Source organism: Arvicola amphibius, chromosome X, assembly GCF_903992535.2.
Source record: "Arvicola amphibius chromosome X, mArvAmp1.2, whole genome shotgun sequence".
NCBI lineage: Eukaryota > Metazoa > Chordata > Mammalia > Rodentia > Cricetidae > Arvicola > Arvicola amphibius.
Window position 1 is genome coordinate 99341773 of NC_052065.1, and position 21238 is coordinate 99363010.

The window sequence follows — 21238 nt, forward strand, 5'->3', positions numbered from 1 at the left end:
ATCCTTGGGCACTGCCCGCATTCAGTGTACTTACATACTCAGGCAAGGCACTTACACAACCAAAATAAAAATAAATCTTCCAAAATCATCCCCTTGAAGGATATATTATGACAATGTATCAAACATCACTTTAGTGACATGTGATGTGGAGTATTTACAGTTGACAGTGGTATTGGTGGCTATATCACCTCATGTTCAACTCATGGGTGTTTTCTATAGCTCATTTATTTTAAAATTTTCTAAATTCTCATTCTCACAGTTAAAATTGTTTACTAAAAATAGTATGAATAGATAAATTTCCTACATTTTAAATAGAAAAAAAGTTTTGTGTAGAGTATTAGAATGATTTAGACATATAGTCCTTATAATTTAAAAAGTACTTGGTATTATTTGGGCATCTATTTCTTCATGTAAGGAATGAAATCCAAACTAAATTAGTATTAAGAAACCTAGTTCAAGAGCCAGAATAAAACACATTGTAGGCCATAGAAACACAAGAGCTGTATACTTGGATACAACTATGAACAGAATAGAGATGGAGGAGGTTTATAGAGAAAACAATCTAGTAGGTACTCACTAAAAATATTGGGGCATCTCTGTAATGTTGTCAAATTGAAAATTATGATCTAATGGTTTTAAAGACAATGACAGAGCATATCCGGCACATTGCATTTCTTCATGCCTGGCATATAGCAGGTCCTCAATAAGTATTTGTTGAAAAAAATAAGCCAACAAATCTTATTTGAGCACCTGTTATGTGGAGGATAAAACACTACAAACCAGACAGAGCTAATCATCTTATGTGGGAGAGAATCGATATAAGGAAGATGCACAAATGACTATCATTTTTGAAAGCATGTAATAAGAATAGAGGTGTCTTTTAAAAATACCAGAGAATCAGCAATTCATTTCCCATCCTCAGAGACTTTCAGAACTTGAATCTGGTACTTATAATAATTATGGGAACAAAATCATTTTTTTGTAGAAATGTAAGTGAATATAAATATACTTGATCAATAATCCTGTAAAAGTCAGTAAATTAAAAATAAAATTTCCTGGATCACCATGAAATCTTGTTACAATCATTCCATTCTTAATTTCATCTGCATTTTCATTGACATAGTATGAAACGGTTTATGTTCCTTGTAAGCCTTTGTGCCATTTAGCTTGTTTTTTTCATAACATGCAATATGCATCATTATACCAAAACTTATCCAAAATGCTTTGCAAGTATTCAGTGTATCATTTTACTTCTCTTCAGGTTTAACTTCTAGCCAGTTACTAACAAACAATTTTAGTATGCAAATAACATTAATTGTTCCTAATTTAAAAATTTCCATTTAAAGGTATAGAGTAATAGATTATGATTTTGGGGGGATTTATTTTTCTCTCATACATTATACCCAGACTGAAGTATCCCCTCCCTCCATTCCCTCCATGCCTCATGGTCCCTCTCCCCACTTCCCTTCTCCCCTGGATCAACGCCTCTTCTGCTTCCCTTTAAAAAAAAAAAAAAAAAAAAAAAAAGAGGCCTCCCATGGATATCCACCAAACACAGCATAACAAGATATAAGAAGACTTGGCACAAACCCTCATGTCACGGCTTGACATGGCAACCCAGTAAGAGGAAAGGGGTCCCAAGCACAGGTAAAAGAGTCAGAGATGCCCCTACTCTCACTTTTGAGACTCCCACAAAAACACCAAGCTACAGAGGACTTGGCGCAGACCCATACAGTGTCCATGGTTACCACATTAGTCTCTGTGAGCCCCTATGAGATCTGCTAATTGATTCTGCAGGTCATGTTCTCTTGGTGTCCTCGACCCCTCCTCTGTCTCCTACAATCCTTCCTCTTCCTCTTCTGGGGGTTTCCCCTGGGTCCGCCAAGTTATAGTGTTTGACTGTGGGTTTCTACATCTTAGACTTTGCAATCTATCAGCCCCCCTTTAAGACCAAAGATTGAAACATTTTTCAGTTTGATTTGTTCTTGTGATTTTATTTTTAAAGAATGGCTGGCCATTACTTGAAAATGCTAATTTCATCAGACCAAGAATATACCTCAGAAAAAAACAAACTGGTTACTGCATTTTGTGAATGATGTAAAGATCACATTGAATATAAGTCAGTTCTGTCACACCTTTTCATGCGAGTTGCCCTCGATCCATTTTCCATTTGTTTGTCATTTGTCTATTGACAGTTTTATTGTCTGATTTATTGATTGACTGGAAGTTTTTGAAATATGATCTCAAATAGCTTACTCTGGCCTTGAGCTATCTGTGTAACAGAAGATGACCATGAGCTTTTGATCCTTCTGCTTAAAGGCATGTGCCACAACATCTGTCTCCTCTACATTGTCACTTATGAGACAAAAACTAGACATATCTGTCCTCTTCATCCTCCTCCTTTCATTTCTCCTTCTTTCCTTTCCATTTCTTTTTCATTCTACATACAAAGATAATGCAGCTGTTGTTCACCATTCTACATTCAATTACTTACACATGAATGGGTTTGAGTGGGGATCCATATAGATATTTGCTTAATAAATTAGTAAAAAAATAAATTAGAAAAAAAGAAATATGAACTTATTTAAATATACCACTTTAAAAACAAACTCACTGTATCTTTTGGTACTGGCCTTCAAAACTCTGCATTTTGAATGGGTGTGGGTTTCTGTAATCATCTTTATCTGTTGTAAAGAGAAGTTCCCTTGATGGGGGTAAAAACTACAATTATCTGTGCATATAAGGACAAATCTTCAGAATATAGTAAGGTACTATGCTGGTTTTGTAAAGTTGTTATTGTAGGCTTTCCTATAACATCCATGACTTCAGTAGTCCCGGGGAATTGGCTAGGTTCCCAGTACTAGGCATGGTTTATCAGTAATTATACAGATGGAGCAGTTTATATTCAGGAATATATATATATATATATGTGTGTGTGTGTGTGTGTGTGTGTGTGCGCACGCGCGCACACACACATATATGTATGTAACAACGGCTAATGAAAAATGGGGTCATGAATTTGAAAAAGAAGAAGAAGGGCTATGGGTTTGGAGAGATAAAGTTAAAGGAGAAATGGTGTAATTATATTATAATTTCAAAAATCATGGTGAAAATATTAGTGGAAGATGACTCTGAGTCTTGAATGTGGCACATAAAATGCAAATTGTTTTTATGTTATTTCATTTTGGAAAGACTACCCTATCTTCATAAAAGTCCAAATGTGCCTTTTATTAATAAGGTCTTTTTATTGCAATGAAAATTTACTCCATATCATTCTTTTCATCCTTCCATGAAGTAGCTAATACCTGGTACTATAATAGAAGTTACAGGTCCATCAATGGCTAAAAAACCATGACTTCAAGCTCTACTGGACCAGTCATATGCTAGAGAGGCCAATGTAGGAAATCTTCTTTTAGTAGGTGGTATGAGGAATATCATTTTCTGATTGTCTATGTCACTCTCACAGAGAGTGAAATGTAATTTTTTGTCTATATTTTTTTGAGATAGGGTCTTATGTAAGCCAAAGACTTCTTATGTAGCAAAAGATGACGGTGATCTCCGTCCATACTTCCCAAGCGTTCAGATTACTGATGCACACAACCATGCCAAGTAATATTCAAATTGTTTATTCATTTAATGTCTGAGGTCCATGAAAAAAATTACTGCTTCATTATAGAGTGTACTTCGTACTAACAGGAGCCACAGAATCCATTCCTGAGACAAGGGGAGATACAATGAGAATGAGAAAAAGCGACTAAGAGATAGTTTCCCCAAATGTGGCAAGCAAGGAATAAGTTATGACTCTGAACTGAATGCTTTCTAGTGGAATACCTGGAAGTTACAAAATCAAAATTTGAATACAATCAGGGAGATGATCATGGTAATGATTATTTTTTTGTAAACAGTGTTATACTTAGCTTAAGTAACAAAGAAGACCAACAATTTGAGATGTGTGTATTCAGTTGCTTACAAAAATGAACACCAAGACGAGGGTAAACAGTAATTGAACTGCTTCTTTTGCCTTAAGTTAAGCTTTAAATCCACTAACAGGTTATTTCTAGGTATAAAATCTATTGATACACAGTACCACTCAAGTTTCTATTCACACTTAATTACAGTGTTATCATCTTTTCAAGCAATATGGAAGTTTTCTTCCTAAGCTATATTAAATTTTTGCTAGACATACTCAATTTATAGTTGTCAGTTATTTTCTTCCTTCTCAAGTATTCCTTCAAATACTAACTTCACAGCCGTTTCAGGACCACCCCAACAGCCTTGAAGGAGATAGAACCACATTGCCTTCCATGGACCAATGGGACTACACAAAGTTGAATTCCTTTCTACATCCTCAATTCCATTAGCTCATTTGACAGAATTCTTTTGGAAGATTCTGTACCTTCTCCAGTTTTAATACCGTAAAACTCTACTCATTTGCATTGACCTGCTAATTAAAGTTGCAAGAATAACTTGCTGAATCACAGAACAATTATTTTGATTATTTACATCCTGGCTTTCTTCATATTTCATTATCATTTCAAATATGCATTAATTTTTGTATGCATGGTAATTTCAGCCAACTTATCTTCATTTAGGTCACCATGTGGAAGAAAATAAATTATCTCACTGTTCCATACACTTGCTTGGCTTCTGCTACTGTATAGAACTTTGAACTTCTACAGAGATATTTTCTGAGAGATTCTATTATCTTTTCTCAATTTCTTTTTATCACACGATTACAAGATTAACTATCATCATTTGTGGTTCAATTTGTTAGTTTTAAGTGATTCATTAATCTCAGTTCCTAATATCTAAGCAGAGAACATCAAGGTGGAAGGAGACATGGAAAGATTAGCATGATTAATCTCGCAGGTCTCTGTGATCTCTGCATTTACACAGCAATCTTTCTAGAATACTGCCACAACGTGAAGGAAAGGAGTGTTTCATTGATTCCTCCACTCATCCACTGTTTCATACATTTTAGAAATATCCTTGCCACAATAATTCACATGGATTTTGCTATAACATGTTCATTAGTTATCATTTTGGCAGTTCACTGCTGAGAATGAAAATTGGGGGTCTTTAAAAGGCTGGGCTTGTTCTGACACTAATCCATAGTCATAGCCTCCTAAGTTAGGTTAATGCAATAGTTTGTCAATTTCCACAGAGTCAGGGTTCTTTTGCTTTACCTTTAACTCCTTAGCTCCTATAGTGTGAAATGGGGGGTGGGTTTAAGACAACCTAATTTTGTTTGCAGCAAGGTATTTTGTTGTATCAATGTTAATTTCCTGGTTTGCATCATCCATTTTCTGTGGTTTCAGAAGGTGTTAAAGTCATGGGAATCTTGAATGGTATAAATATAATGCATTTAGTGTACAGTTTGTACAAGATTAGAATGTCAAAGCAGTAGCTACATACATTTAAACCCGGACTTATGATACAGCTTATAGCTTCTTTGCAACCCAGCAAAATGCTTACTGAAGTTTATGTATTTCTTCACCATCAATAGAAACAACAACAAAAGATAATTCTTTACTTTGTTTTTTTTTCATTCTCATGGTTTATTTTTTTTTATATTTAAAAATTTCCATCTCCTTCCCTCCTCCTCCCCCTCCCTCCGCTCCTTCTCCCCCTTCCCTCCCCTTCCCTCCACCCATACCTCCCCTCCCTCCCTCTCAAGTCCAAGGAGCCATCAGGGTTCCCCACTCTTTTACTTTGGATGTCTGTCAGTATTAAACATTATTCCAGAAGTGAATTACAAGTATGTATTTTAACACTTGCCTATCTTTTCTTTTGGCACAGAGTGTGCTCAGGTTCAAAAAAAATGTTCAGTAACCACTATTATAATACAGAACTGTTTAGTTCTTGATTTTTAATTAATTTTTTTCTAGTAAATAAACATACAACAACCATTCTTAATAAGTTGAGTTCACATATTAATCCCCAACTAACTTTGTTAGTTGACCTGCTAGCAGATGCAGATCTAATTAGAATTTTTACAGCCAACTAACTAGCTAACATGTGTGCATAAACACATGCAATAAATTTGCATATTTTGGTCCTCAACATGTTATTTCTATCCATACCACTTACTCTTTATCGAAGAGTTTCTTCCTCTTTGTACTAAAACAAAAGTTGAAGGAAAATAGTGGTTTTGCTTTTAAATTCTTTTTAGTAATACATGAAGGTGAGATTACATTTCATACACAGACACTTCAGCATCTCATGTAGTATTTCTTACTTTTATGCTTATTAAGGAGAATGTTTATGATGGCATATAGTACTGTGTAACGTTGATTAATTTTACTTATATTAGTACCATTATAAAATTGCATGGCTATTTTTTAACTGGAAGAAACAACATAATTCAGTAAATTCCTCCAAATCGCACTCAAAATATATATATAGAAATGCATTCCCAATCTTGAGTCAATTGAAATGGTCAGTTCTAAACATAATTCATCCCCTCTTTCTTAAAGTCAAGTCTAAGACTACCAAAATTTTGAGAACATTTCTATTCATACATAATTCCAATACTTTATAATACAATGCATTATACTTTATGATTGTGAAGAAACTGAATATTAAAGAGATTAAAAACTAATTTTGTTGGCAATAATTCACATAATCTAATCCATAATACTAATCTTGTGCTGATGGTGTTATTTGGTGTTAGAGCACTTGCCTAACATGAGAATGGTCATGGGTTTGAGCCCTGACACATTTTTGTTAGTTATGTAGCAATGTAATAAGGCTCCCGAAAAACAAACAACATTGCCTCTACTCTTTCTTCTATGCTTGATTGGATTTTGTAGTTATGGTTTATCATATTCATTAAATGTTTAATCATTTATTTGTTTTTTGACGTTGAAATGAACCGTGGGCTATAACAAGCAGAGAAAAAACATAAGATGACATTCTGTGCATCTTAATATATTGGAACCTGTCAGAAACAAATCTACATTATATATTGTATACTAAACTGATCAGTAAACTAAATGTTTACTTAAAAATCAATAGGTTTTAGTGAAAACAACATATAGAAAAACACAACAGAGTGTTACATATGGCTTCCACTTTCTATAATAAGAACCTGCTTTCTGCTTTTGGGTTTTCTTACACATTGTTCTATTGTTGGATTTTTTTTCTTCTCTAGCCCCGCATTGGAACACCAAAATGTTGTTTGCTTTTTACTCTATTACTCTTTATGAGGGCCTGCCACCCAGCTCCCAAATAAATACACATGTGGAGGCTCATTCTTACTTATAAATGTCTGGCCTTAGCTTGGCTTGTTTCTGGTCAGTTTTTCCTTAACTTAAATCATCCTTTAGTGTCCTCCTCTCCTTGTTCTCTTCTTTTTCAAATTATCCCAGATTTTTCCTCCTACTTATTCTCTCTCTCTCTCTCTCTCTCTCTCTCTCTCTCTCTCTCTCTCTCTCTCTCTCTCTCTCTCTGTGTGTGTGTGTGTGTGTGTGTGTGTGTGTGTGTTCTCTGTGAACACGTTTGTGTTTCTTCTCCTACTTCAGTCTCTCTGTCCCACCTCTTAGTTAGTTATTAAGAGTATTAAGAGCAGCTGTAATCTGATATGGAGCTATAGTTCTGGAACCAGATGGCATAAACTTCACAGGCAACATTTAACTTCAGGAAACCAAGGGACTAAACTGAGTCTTGTTTGTATTATTTTTGTGAACATGGAGTATATAAAAGTCATGGGAAGCTTGCATAGTATAAATTATAATGTATTTAGTGTACAGTTTGTGCAAGATTAGAAAGTTAAAACAATGGCTACATACATTTAAACCTAGATTCATGATAGAAATATTTCCTAAATACCCACAAACCTTTTTAGTGCCTACATTAGAATAAGTTTAGTCAAAACCATGTATGTACTTTCTTCTTATTTATGGTGGATATTTTTCCTTTAAACATGATATATTTATCTGCCATATCTACCAGTATCTTAAAAGAGGAAGGGCATATAAAAGCCAACTTTGAAAAGCATTATATGTAGACCTAGAATGCAAATGTTTCTTTGATTTCCAATAGCAAATAATGAAAGTGCTCTGATGCTACAGACTCTCATTGAGAAATTCTATGGCATTTTTCCTAAGCATGGTTTTCCTTTGCAAAAGACACGCTGTCTTCCATTACTAACTTGTGACTAAATGTACATGTCTGATCTGTGATCCTGTTTGTTTAAGTGAAGTTCTTTCACTAAGAGTTTTCACAATACATTTGAAGGTACCTTATTAACAAGCCTTATGAATACCCGAGATTAATGACTAATGATTCAAATTCAACATGATGATTACTGAGATGGACTATTGCCCTTTGCATAGACAAGTTTTGCTTTAAAATTCTTTACTTAGTTTTCTGGAATGCTATGAGGAAAACCATCCTTTGAAGGACAAAAATACTATAATTATCTTCAAAAGTGTATTTATGGTTAGATTTACATTGGAGATATGTGGGTGGAGAACATGAAAAGTCATAGATAAGGAGATTAAAAACAAGCTATATATTGCGTTATTCATAAGTAACTTCTATTTCATACTTTTTTCCTGGATCCACACACTCAGTCTAGTATTAGTTTACTATTTAATTGCAATATACATGTCTAATAACCACCAGAATAAAAACATAAATTAAGAAATTGGTACCAGGAACTATGCTTGATTTTAAGTAAAAGGAAAGTTACTATTAATCTTAACAAATACTAAAGGAGCATTTTTCTGTGTTAATGGTAAGTTGTACTTTTAAATTAGCAAAATGAAGGTTCACATTTAGTTTGTGGTATTTTACTACCACTTTTGACATTAATTCCTATTTGATTGCTTTCACTGATCCACTATGAGTGATATTTCATCATGATATGATATATATTATCAATCATTAAGTTGATCTATGATGGCTTTTAATATGTAGAATATACCTTAGCATATAAACAATTTAAAATAACACAAAACCTCAAAACCTTCAAAAATATTTCTTTAATCATCACAATTAACTATAGTCATTGACATTATTTATGTAAACTGATTTTTAAGAAATGGGCAGGTAAATAATGGGCTGAGACATTATTCAAAGTTGGCAGCTCATTTGAAAGTAGAAACAAAATATTGCAAGTAGCATTGTAATCATATCTTTAAAAATTAAGGTGGCCATGTTCACTTTCAATATACTTGAGAAAAAAATCTAATATAGAGTTTTCATAGATATATTCACAAGGAATGAATAATGACAGCTCTGAAATATTTATGTTTTCCTTTTTCAATGACAGAAATGAAAAGAGACACTCCAATTTATATAAAGATGCATTAGAACATCTTAGTGTTTTGTTAGAAGTAAAACACACTAAGCATAACACCTTTATAAGATAAAAGTGTCAAATCTGAAAGTGATGTAACTTGGAAAGAAAAGCATATTTGAAATAATGTTCTATAGTACTTGGATAAATTCAAATATATATTTCATAAAATTCATGAAATAAATAAATTCTTATATATGTAGGAATAATAAATGAGTGATATAGTGCCTGCCTAGCACACTACAGGCTATATGTTCAATCCTTACTACCATAAAAACACTAATAAAGTTATATATAAGCACTTACTTGTTGTAACCTTCAATTATTTTCAAAACATGTCTGCTGTATATCTAGGGGAAACTATTTAGTTTCTTTATAAAACTAGTCTTTTTTAACTATAAAACAGATACAAGCATTGATATGTAGATTTGCTGATAAAATGTAATTACAAATATTCCTCTAAAATAGCTACAGTTCATTCTCCATTCAGGATATTCTGTAGATTTTAATATACAGTTCTGAAAAATATAACATCTATATGCACACATACATTGAAGTTAAATGCAGAAATAGAACGCATTTGCTATACTTATGTGAACTGTTGGGCTCATTTTTCTGGCCTTGACTTAACTTTAAATTTTCATTGTTAAAAGCAGTACAACTGCTGTTAGAAAAGTCATATTAACAAAATTGATAACAGTCTGGAAGTTTTCAGCTAATTGTTTCCTTATGATTAGTGTGATTGAAATTTCTGCTTTCCTTTTAATGGATAGACACTAAATTTTATGATTTTTCACTAGCCAACTAAAATTTTTCAAGGCAAAACATGCTTCAAATATATTACAAATATACTTCAAATATAAGTAATTGTTTACAACCATTCAATGATAATACCTGTTACTATTGATATTATTAGTGCTTTTGATGGTGATGCTGGTAGTGATAGTGGTACGTGTTTGTATAAATAGAAAATATGTCATGGAGAATGTAGAGGTCAGAAAACAGTTTTCAGGAGTCCACTTTCTCTTTTCACCATGCCTTCTATGGGTTGAATTCAGATCATCAGACTTGTACAGCAAGTTCTTTTACAGGATAAGTCATCTTGTCATCCCCAAAGATACCTAACTCTGAGTATGCTAGAAAGGTACCAACATTTGGTATCTGGGGTGTGTGTGTGTGTGTGTGTGTGTGTGTGTGTGTGTGTGTGTGTGTGTTGCTGCAGAGATGTACTAAGTGGTCTGCATATGGGAAATAATTGTTCTAACAATGAGCTGCACCTGTAACCTACATTTAATTTTCTGAAATTCTATTCTGTTTATTACAGTATATCTATTATTTTGTGTTGATGTGAAGTTTTAACTTAAATGCTAAATTTAGAGATTAAGTAGGAAAATATGGACATGAAAACTATTTGATTTAAGCCAGGCAAAAATACATATGTAATTAATAGTTGTCATACATAGGTGTTTAGATGATGGCTTTTTTTTTACAACTTTTTAATTTTTTCACAGTGATTACAGTAACCATGCATATTATTTATATGCAAGGGGAATAGTAAGCTATAATTTGAAACACTAGAAAGTCATTTTGGCTGCAGTTACCAGTATAAGACTTACACAAGATCAAGCCAACAGAAATTCTAGCATCTTTAGAATAGAACTCCTGGCTCCACCCTTTACTGGGAAGGTGCTGGTAGTGCATTGTTACTGAAGGATAGAAAATCCATTCTTTTTAAGGATGTAGGCATTGATAGGATTTTCATGCTTCAACCAATAAGCCCACAGCCATGTGCACATAGAGAAAGAACTGACTTGAATTTGTATGTTACCAAAAAATAAATAAATAAACAAAGAAGAAGAGGGAGGTGGAGGAGAAAATGATAAAGTACATATGACAGTATTTCACTGTATGTATGCATGCATACAGTTATCAAGAATAATGAAAAGTTAAAAAACAATTACCAAATAGTTCTAAAATTTTTATTTTAACATACTTATTTATATGTGTAGGGCACGCACTTGACACAGTGTATACATAGAGGTCAGAAGAGAACATGAAGGAGCCAATTTTCTCATTTCACGATGTGAATCCATAACAAATTTAGGTCAATGGTCCTGTTAATAGCACAATTGTCTGATGAATTGTTCACCCACTCAACTCAATGAAATCTTAAAATTCTATTTTATACACTATTGAATCCCTGAAGTTATATTAATAATGCATTATCTTGTATTATAGCAAGAAAATATATCAGTCATTGGCTAGTTCAGGGCTATAGTGAATGATGGTATGGACCGTAAATAGAGAAGAGAGAAACTGTGTTCAGAGTCATGTATTCATCCAAACAATGTGCTCCAAAGCAGGACAGTGTGAAGACATTTGAAACTTTTAAACATCTGTTTGTTACTTAAATGAAACACAACTCTATAAATACATCCTGGCCCAATTTCATTATATGTATTTTCAGAAATGTCATAGTCTTGTTTTCCAGGACATTCTACTAAGAAAATCCCTAGAAATATGAATAACATATGGTTTCTAGTGAACCAGTGTTTGAAGCTGTGTTACTATGGTAACTATACAACCTAAATGTTAGAATTTGAAATATTACATGCTTACAATTTCTCATGTAAACAGAAAGTTTTTTCTGGAAAATTCTCACATCATACTAGTGACATTGAAAAAATAAATATTTTTCAAAAAATGTAATTCTTGCTTATCTCAATAAGAAAACTAAAAGAAAATGTACCTCTTCATTTCAGGGAGGTTTTTCATTGTATCCTTGTCCATACTTTTCCAAATTATAAATCTAAAAATTTTAAGTTTTGTGGTTGTGATGTATAATTACAACTAACCAATGATCTTAGGTTAAAATGCACAATAGATGAGATACTTTATAGTGAATGATGTCATTAACGTTAGTTCATTCAAGCCTTCCAGCAATACTTTGAAACTTGTAAGATGATTATTCTATACACTCTATACGTGAGTTATTGTGCTTTCAGGGAATGGCATACCAGTTATTAAAATAGAAGTTATGGAACTCACATTTTCAGACTTTAAAAATCTGAATCATCTACCAGACAGAATTCTTGACACACTGTTCATTAATATGGTTTACCAAGATGAGGACTCTGAGAGAGTGTTTTATATGTTGCTCATGGTGGATATTAAAAGCAAAATCAAGTACATCTAAATTTCAAAGAAATATGGATGTGAAAATTATACCCTTGCTGCCTGTTATTCCTATACTATATCTACAAATTAAAACTAGAGGTTTTATAAATATTATACTAACATTTCTTATGACAGAAGTAATACCAAGCTCATACTTGAATAACTATAAAAATCGTTAGTTCTTTGTGCCAGTTATCCTTAACTATATAACATAACAATATGAAAGCTTATAAGCACAAAAATATTCCTTGTTATTAAAAATAGATAAAAATATATACAATCTTACTTGGGTACTTGGAGCAATGTGACTAGAGACATTCTGACTGAATACTTTTTCTTCTATTTAATTTCAGTACTTATAGAGTAAAATGAATTTCCATTCTGATTTTTACACAAAGATTTAATTTGTCATGTATGTCAATGAATTCATTCTAACAGATACCAGAAAGGTTAGTAACTGGCATGCACATAAGAGAGTGTCAAGCTTGTAACTCTCAGTTACTAGAAATATTGCAATATGAAGAGCACTTGAACAATATATCAAAGAGGTGCTTCTAAATGATGGAAGGAGAGGAAGAAAGAAGGCAGTAAACTTTCAGAAGGGTACAGTCTAATTTTCTCTCCATGTCTTGTACTTACCTGACATGTGCTTGTTAATAGATTATTTCATCTTCTTTCCTCCCAGAATAGGTATCTTTAGCATTTACACTATGTCTTTCACATCCCTGAAGTTGGTTGTAGTGTAGTGAATTGATTCATCCTATAAGAAAGTGATGGCCTAAAAATAGTTGCCTTTAATTCTCATTATGCTACACATAGAAATGATTTAAGTCCCAACATTATGACCATTTAATAAATGAAAAGACCAAAATTGTGTCATAGGCTAAAATACATGAAATTTTATTTCAGTGTTTGAGAGATACATTTTACATTTTAATAATTATCCTTGATAGCAATATATAATAGTAAATAGGCAAATGTCTATCCTGACAAAGGTCTTGCTTATAATCATAAATTTTGACTATGGATTAGTATAGGATAATGCTTTCATAAACTGTAAAGATTTCTCACTAGTATTGGTTAATTAAATGCTGATTGGCCACTAGCCAAGCAGAAAGTATAGGTGGGGCAACCACACTAGGAGAATACTGGGAAGAGGAAAAGCAGAGTTAACAAGATGCAGAGGGAGCAAAATGACAATGCCTTACTGAGAAAAGGTATCAAGCCACGTGGCTAAACATAGACAAGAATTCTGGGTTAATTTAAGTTGTAAGAGCTTGTTAGTAGTAAGCCTGAGCTAATAGGCCAAACAGTTTATAATTAATATGTACCTCTGTGCGTCTCTTTTAAACTTTATGGTTGCAGGACCAGGGAAGGACAGAAACCTCTGTCTGCAATGGATTTGTAACACATATAGAAATAAAAGCCACATTAAATAAAGACCATAGGAAAAAATAAAAGCCACATTAAATAAAAAATAAAATCTATCAAAATGCCTAGCATAATGTCTCCATGTGCAACACAGAAGTCTCTTTAATCTTGTGATACAATTACCTTTGATTGTCTTTCACTATTATTCCAACCTATAATAAAAGGAAATAAATTTTATTCCAGTTTTGTGAGGTAAGAAAAGGCCCACACTCAAAGGAAAAATAAAATATTATTTAAAGACTTAAAATTGATCCATTTTTATATATATTGAAATAATCCTATTAATTGTAAAGGAAGAATTCCTTACAATGTGTAGGAGTAGCAACTTTTGAAGTACAGTTTAAAGTTATGTTTCTCATATCAGATTTACTAGTCATTGAAATTAATTAATATTTTGAGTTACTGAAATCATGTACTAAATAAAGGGCTCAAATAATTTGTTATGGCCCTATAATATTTTGTTGTTGCTGTTTGCATTTTTTAGATCAAATAAATGTACTCAGTAAAGAATATTTTAAAAATACATTTACAAAAACATCAAAACAGCCCTGGAACTGTTTGCTTTTGAGTTAAATGCTATTCGGATAAGAAGAAGCCTGCCCTGGCAGGCTGAGTTGAAACCCATTGGACAGAAGGAAAGGAAGGCTTGGCTCCTTGACATCAGTGATTGAACTCCTTAATTGAATCCAAACTCAGACCAACTGCATTTTCCTTTCTCTATATATAAATAAAAGTAAAGAAACAGAAAGCTCCTTGCTGTGTTCAGGGAACACAATGCCCTGAACTCGATGTGTGCTGTGAATAAGCAGCTTTGATGTGTTCATTGGGCCCATGTTGATTGAAAGGGAAATGAGAAGTATGATAGTGAGCTTTGAAAGAAGCACCACAGAATTTGAATTTTCCTGTTGTCACTATCAATATTGATTTCTTCAACTACTGGTGAAAATGGTGTTACATCACATAAGAAGTAAATTATGAGCAGTATTACAATAACTTGTAGCAGATGAGACTATAAGAGATGGAAAATTTTGGGGGGAATCTACAGGGAAGTTCATGGTCGTGACGCTTTGGGGGTCAAACAGCCCTTTCACAGTGGTCACCTAAGACCATTGGAAATTACCCATATTTACAGTTCATAACAATAGCAAAATTACAGTTATAAAGTAGCAACAACAATAATTTTATGGTTGGGGGTCACCATAACGTGAATCATATTAAAGGGTTGCAATTTTAGGAAAGTTGAGAGCTACTGCTATAGATGGAAGAACTGAACCTGGCATATTGTCATAATCACACCCTTAAGCTTAAATCAGTTTGGGAAATTACCAATGTATGCCACCTCAATGAAATAACTGTTTTTGGAATTCTTCTTGGAAGGCAAGCATCAGTTAGCAACTAGAAAACATTCAGCTCTAGGAAATAATGAAGCACTGACTAGTATTTTAAACATGGCACAATGAATACTGGAAAAAAAATTTAAAATGTAATTTTCCATCACCATCTCCTTAATGGCAAAGCCTTATGTTTTAAAATATAATATCACAATTTTGGACAAATTTCACAACTGAAGAGCTTAGTAGATGACTCTTATTAATAATAAATCATATGGACTTTTATGAATAGTTACTAGTGAAGGAAAAAAGAATAATTACAAGCAGGTTAAAAGTTTTGCAATTATTTTTTGCCTGCTTTAATAAAACATGCATGCAAGTTTAGGAAAAATGAGTGCACAATTGGGTCCATTTGTAATGTCACCAATTTTCCTTTCTATGTCTTTCCAGATCACTAAAATGGTTTTATGGCATGGTTGAATCAGTGTTCTAAAACACCCTTTGCTTCGTATTTTCTGGAGAATTTGTGACAAATGAGGTCATTCAGTGCTGTTTTACAATGAGGCCATTTTACCCTATTGTGGGGATCCTCATTCCCACTCAGTCTGCTGGCCAATAGGTAGAGAGGGGAAAGAGGCTGTCACACCAGAAAGTTTTGGCAGCACATGATCACAGATGGAGACAGCCTTCCGGGAGATAAATTTCAGTGAATCAGCTCAATGTCATTTCAGAATATAAGGGATATATGGAATTGGAGAGCCTAGAGACAAATTTTAATTTGCATTAAGTAGCAAACTCCAATCACAGAGCTTAATATGCAACAGGAGGGTTCTGTAGCAGAGCCCCTAACACAAGTCTTCACAGCAAGGATCTATGCCAAGGGTCAAGATAAATCAGGCATCTGGTTTTAGAGATAGCTTTTTAAGATAAAGTCAGTCCTCTGGGGCCCAGGGTCATTCTCCAGATAAGGGCAAGTAGAGGCAGGAAGTTCTGCTGGGGAGAAGGAGCTACATTTTGCTGAGCTCATTGAGATAAGCTGCTAAGAGATTGGATACAAAAACAGGATCCAACATTCTGCTGTTTACAAGAAACACACCTCAACCACAAAGACAGACATCTACTCAGAGTAAAGGGTTGGGAAAAGGTCTATCAAGCAAATGGACCTAAGAAACAAGCGGGTGTGGCCATACTAATTTCTAACAAAGTTGACTTCAAACTAAAATCAATCAGAAGAGATGGAAAGGGACACTTTATACTCATTACAGAAAAATCTATCAGAATGAAGTCTCAATCCTGAATAACAATGGGAATTTTACAGAGAAACTCAACTTCTTCTGTCATAGTGGTATTGCAGATTAGCAGTCAGACTGCATGGGGGAAAGAACAGAGTCTCAAAACATTTTTATTGAAGAGGAAGGATGATTAATTTTTTTTCCATCCCTGTTTCATATCTTGCAGATTATGGACAAGAATTCTCAAGTCAGACAGAAATATGAATGTCCTTGGTAAAGTTTAAATACCATAGGTTCTAGGATCATTAGGCTTTTTAGCCTAAGTAACAATACATTAGACTTTTTTGGGATGGGGATAAAATTTTTGTATCTTGTTAGAAAACATTGCCACTTTTGTCAAAAATAGAACAGATGATTAAAGTTCTTTCCCATACCTGTTTCATATGCAGATCATTGTCTCAGAAGTCTCGATTTAGAATCTACTCACACATCACTTAAGAGACGGTAGCCTTAAGATATTTCATTTCCATTGAGCGACTAAATGAAAAATATGAACTCAGTTAATAAAATTCAGTTAATGACAATGAAAAGCGCTTATGTTTGAAAAGGACTTAGGCAGTACTCTTCTGTGATCTCACCACCTGAGAGATTGAGATGGGGGACTGAGGTCTAGGCTACATAGCCAAATTCTAAATAAAAGAAATAAACAAAAATAGGGGCCTTGTAGTCATCTGAAAAGTGAGATTTCCTTTTTGATTTCAATAAGAGTCTCCTAACACGAAAACTTATAATAGATTAAAAGCTGGGCATGTTGGTGAATACATATAGTATCAGCAACTCAGAATGCTTTTGTGGGAAGTAATCTTAAGTACAGCAGTTTAGGTCAGCCTTGGAAGTGTAGTGTAATTGTTTTTTCCAAAATAATGTGTATATGAAAATTATAATGATTCCCATTATTTTGTACCTTAACTAAATATTTAATTTAAAATAATTTGTACAAAATTGCATGCAAATTCGCGGGGCGTGATCCTTAACACTGCAAAAATTAATATAAATAACTAAACACAGAAATAAAATAAATAACAGACTTACAGATGATTAAGAATTTATTAATTTAGCCCTTCTTTAATCACAGACTATATCACTCCATTCATTAGAATAACATGAAAAAATGGCAGGGGATAAGTGTTTTACCTGATACAGATGTGAGAAAATTAAGACCTTAAAACACAGCAAGAGTTCAATATTTATGCTATTCTACCAAGGGGAAAAAAAGGAGCAAATCGTAAATGTGATAAGACTGAATAACTCTGGCTCTTGTCATTGACTGGGTGACATACAGGATAGGAAGATAAGGGTTAATATATCATATGTTAAAATTTCCTTTAGCATCTTTCTGTTCATAATGATATTCTTCTTCTAAACTAGGTAGGCAACTTTCACATGGGAATTTTTGGTCCCTGGCTTTAAATCAAGATGAATATATAATATATAATATATATATATATTAATTATTCATTTTGAGTATTTAAACAATTTCAAATTAAAGGTTATTTTGCATAGACTGAAATACGATGTTTTTTGCAAATGACAATTTTAAATAAAATTTTAGTGAGAGTAGTATTTGACATACATATTGAACTAATTATGAAATAATTATTAAGGCAAGGAAACATTTATCAATAATTTGCAAATATAAATGGGCTTTCTGTGTTGTTTAATATGCTGCTCTTTCTAAATGTATTTTTATTTGGAAAAGAATTACATCATTATCACCCTCACTTTAGCCCCTGGCAACTACCCTCTCTTAACATGTCTCCCCAACTATCAAGTTGATAGCCTCTTTTCCATTGATTATTATTGTTTAGTGCATATATGCTTATACGTCTACATATACATATATGCAAATTACAAAGTATAAAATAAATGAAGCTCTCTGCCCTGGGAATTATGTTGAGATTTTTTTTCTGTCTCTGAATGGATGTTTTGGGCTGCAAGCATAAACAACAGCACTCTAGCATGTCTAAGGCCCTGAGCTCAAGCCCCATCATGACGAAAAAAATTGAGAGAAAGGAAGAAAAAGCATATTTTTAAGCTTTCTGCTGTCTGTTTTTTTAGTAATGACTCCTATTAATCCTCATGAAAATAAATCTTTGCTTTTTTGTTTAGCAAGGAGAAAGGAAAAATAATCTATGTGTTATTTAGAGATAAGACTTTTTTCTTCCCCATTCTTCTTCTTTCCCTACTATACTCCTAACCCCCAAAATCTTCTCATCATGTTTTTGCAATCTGTAAAATGCCCATAAATCAGAGGATTCTTTCTAAGTTTCTACCTTAAGTTTGTTTTCCTATAAGAAATAGGATAGGTTAATGCCTGGAATTATTGGAAAAAAGAAATAATTTTCCCTAGAAGCTCCTCTTTCTGCCAAATTGAAAAATATTCCCAAGGTCCTGATGAGGAGCAGAAGGAGAGAGAACATGAGAAAGAAAGTCAGGACCGTGAGGGAACCTCCAGCTGGCGACAGATGGGGAAGGTGACTGAGCCCCACATTGGAGCACTGGACTGAGCTCCCAAGGTCCCGATGAGGAGCAGAAGGAGCGAGAACATGAGGGAGAAAGTCAGGAACGAGAGGGGTGCGTTCACTCATGGAAACGGTGGGACAGAACTAATGGAAGATCACCAACTCCAGTTGGAATGGGACTGATGGATCATGCGACCAAACCCATCTCTCTGAGTGTGGCCAACAGCGGGGGCTGACTGAGAAGCAAAGGACAATGGCTCTGGGCTCTGATTGTTCTTCATGGACGGGCTCTGTGGGAGCCTTCTCAGCTTGGTCGATCACCTTCCTGGACCTGGGGGGAGTTGGGAGGACCTTGGTCTTAGCATAGAGTGGGGAACCCTGATGGCTCCTTGGCCTTGAGAGGGAGGGAGGGGAGGTATGGGTGGAGGGGAGGGGAGGGAAGGGGGAGAAGGAGGGGAGGGAAGGGGGAGGAGGAGGGGAGGGAGGGGGGAGGAGGAGGGAAGGAGATGGAAATTTTTAAATATAAAAAAAATAAACCATGAGAAGAAAAATAAAAAACAAAAAAAAGAAAAATATATAATGATGCTGATAGCCCAAGCAGTGGCACTTATTCCATATATTACTGATGAGAATGTAATAATGTGAGATGCAATTATGATTGATCCTAGTCAGACCAAGCAGGACAGAGATGTCATGACTCTACATCAGTCTTAGAAATCTGATGAAACAATTCAGTTTGGGAAATACAAGTTATGTGTTAAACTAGTTTTAACCCATCAGTGGTTATGTCACATGGAAAAGATAAATATTCTGTCTGTGGCATTCCTTACAACACATGCTGAAACAGAAATGAACATGATAGGTTAAAATGGAGATGATTTATCTTTATAATATTATTACATTTTACCAGCATATCATTTAAATACTCTTACATACAAATGTCTCTGAATGCCACAGAGAGACTTCTAAACCTTCTTTCCTGCATTGAAAAAATCTTTAGCAAATATTAGCCAAAGTTTCATCCTGGGGAAAGGGTGCAGGAGAAACAGGGCCTCAGCATCCGTTCAACTTAGACTTTGACAAAGACTAATATTTTAAGAGTCTCAGACAATGGGAACGTAACAAATGAATTTGCTCTATGTTCAAACTATTTCACTTTTGAGAAGTTGATGGAGGAGGATCATCTGTCTATGTGTTACTTTCATTGGTTAATAAAGAAACTGCCTTGGCCCTTAAATAGGACAGAAAATTAGGTAGGTGGAGTAGACAGAACAGAATTGTGGGAGAAAGAAACAGAGTCTGGCAGATGCCTCAGGCAGACGCCATAGCTCTCCTCTCCGAGATGGACACAGGCTAAGATCCTTCCTGGTAAGCCACCACCTTGAGGTGCTACACAGATTATTAAATATGGGTTAAAGCAAGATCTGAGAATTAGCCAATAAGAGGCTGAAACTAATGGGCCAGGCAGTGATTAAAAGAATAGAGTTTCCATGTAATTATTTTGGGTAAAGCTAGCCAGGCGGGACAAAAAGCAGGCCTGCTTGCCTCATCCATCTACAAGAAGTATACTTCTTTACACTTAAATTTAAAATTTTATCTTTTTTTTGTTTTTTTTTTGTTTTTATTTTATTTTATTTTTTTGCTTTATTTTTTTTCCTCATTTTTTTATTAAAGATTTCTATCTCCTTCCCTCCTCCTCCCCCTTTCCTCCCCTCCCTTCCACCCATACCCCCTCTCCACCCCTCTCCAAGACAAAGAGCCATCAGGGTTCCCTTCACTATATCAAGTCCAAGGTCCTCCCAGCTCCCCCTATGTCCAGGAAGGTGAGCAACCAAACTGACAAGGCTCACAGTGAGCCCGTCCATGCTGTAGAGTAAATGCCAACATTCTATCAAAAATTTCTCCTAATTGATAGCCCCAATTCCTAAGAAAACAAAAGTGGAGATATATTTATTAATGCAAATTATATACCTTTTGATAACTTAATCCTTTCAAATGAATGTTATTAACAAATTTCATAATATTTGTAGTTATGATAAATATTAACTAGCTGAGTGGTTTTATATTTGGGCATCAGTTTTATCTTAGAAAGTCACTGAAATAGCCAAGTGTGTTTGGTGTTGTGATCCCTTCTCACACTTTAGAAAATCAAATGCTTCCTCAAACTAGAAATTTCACTAACTGAAGGAAAAGGTGCTTGAGAACTTTTGGCTGACAGTTAAGTGGAGGATTAGAGTTAAA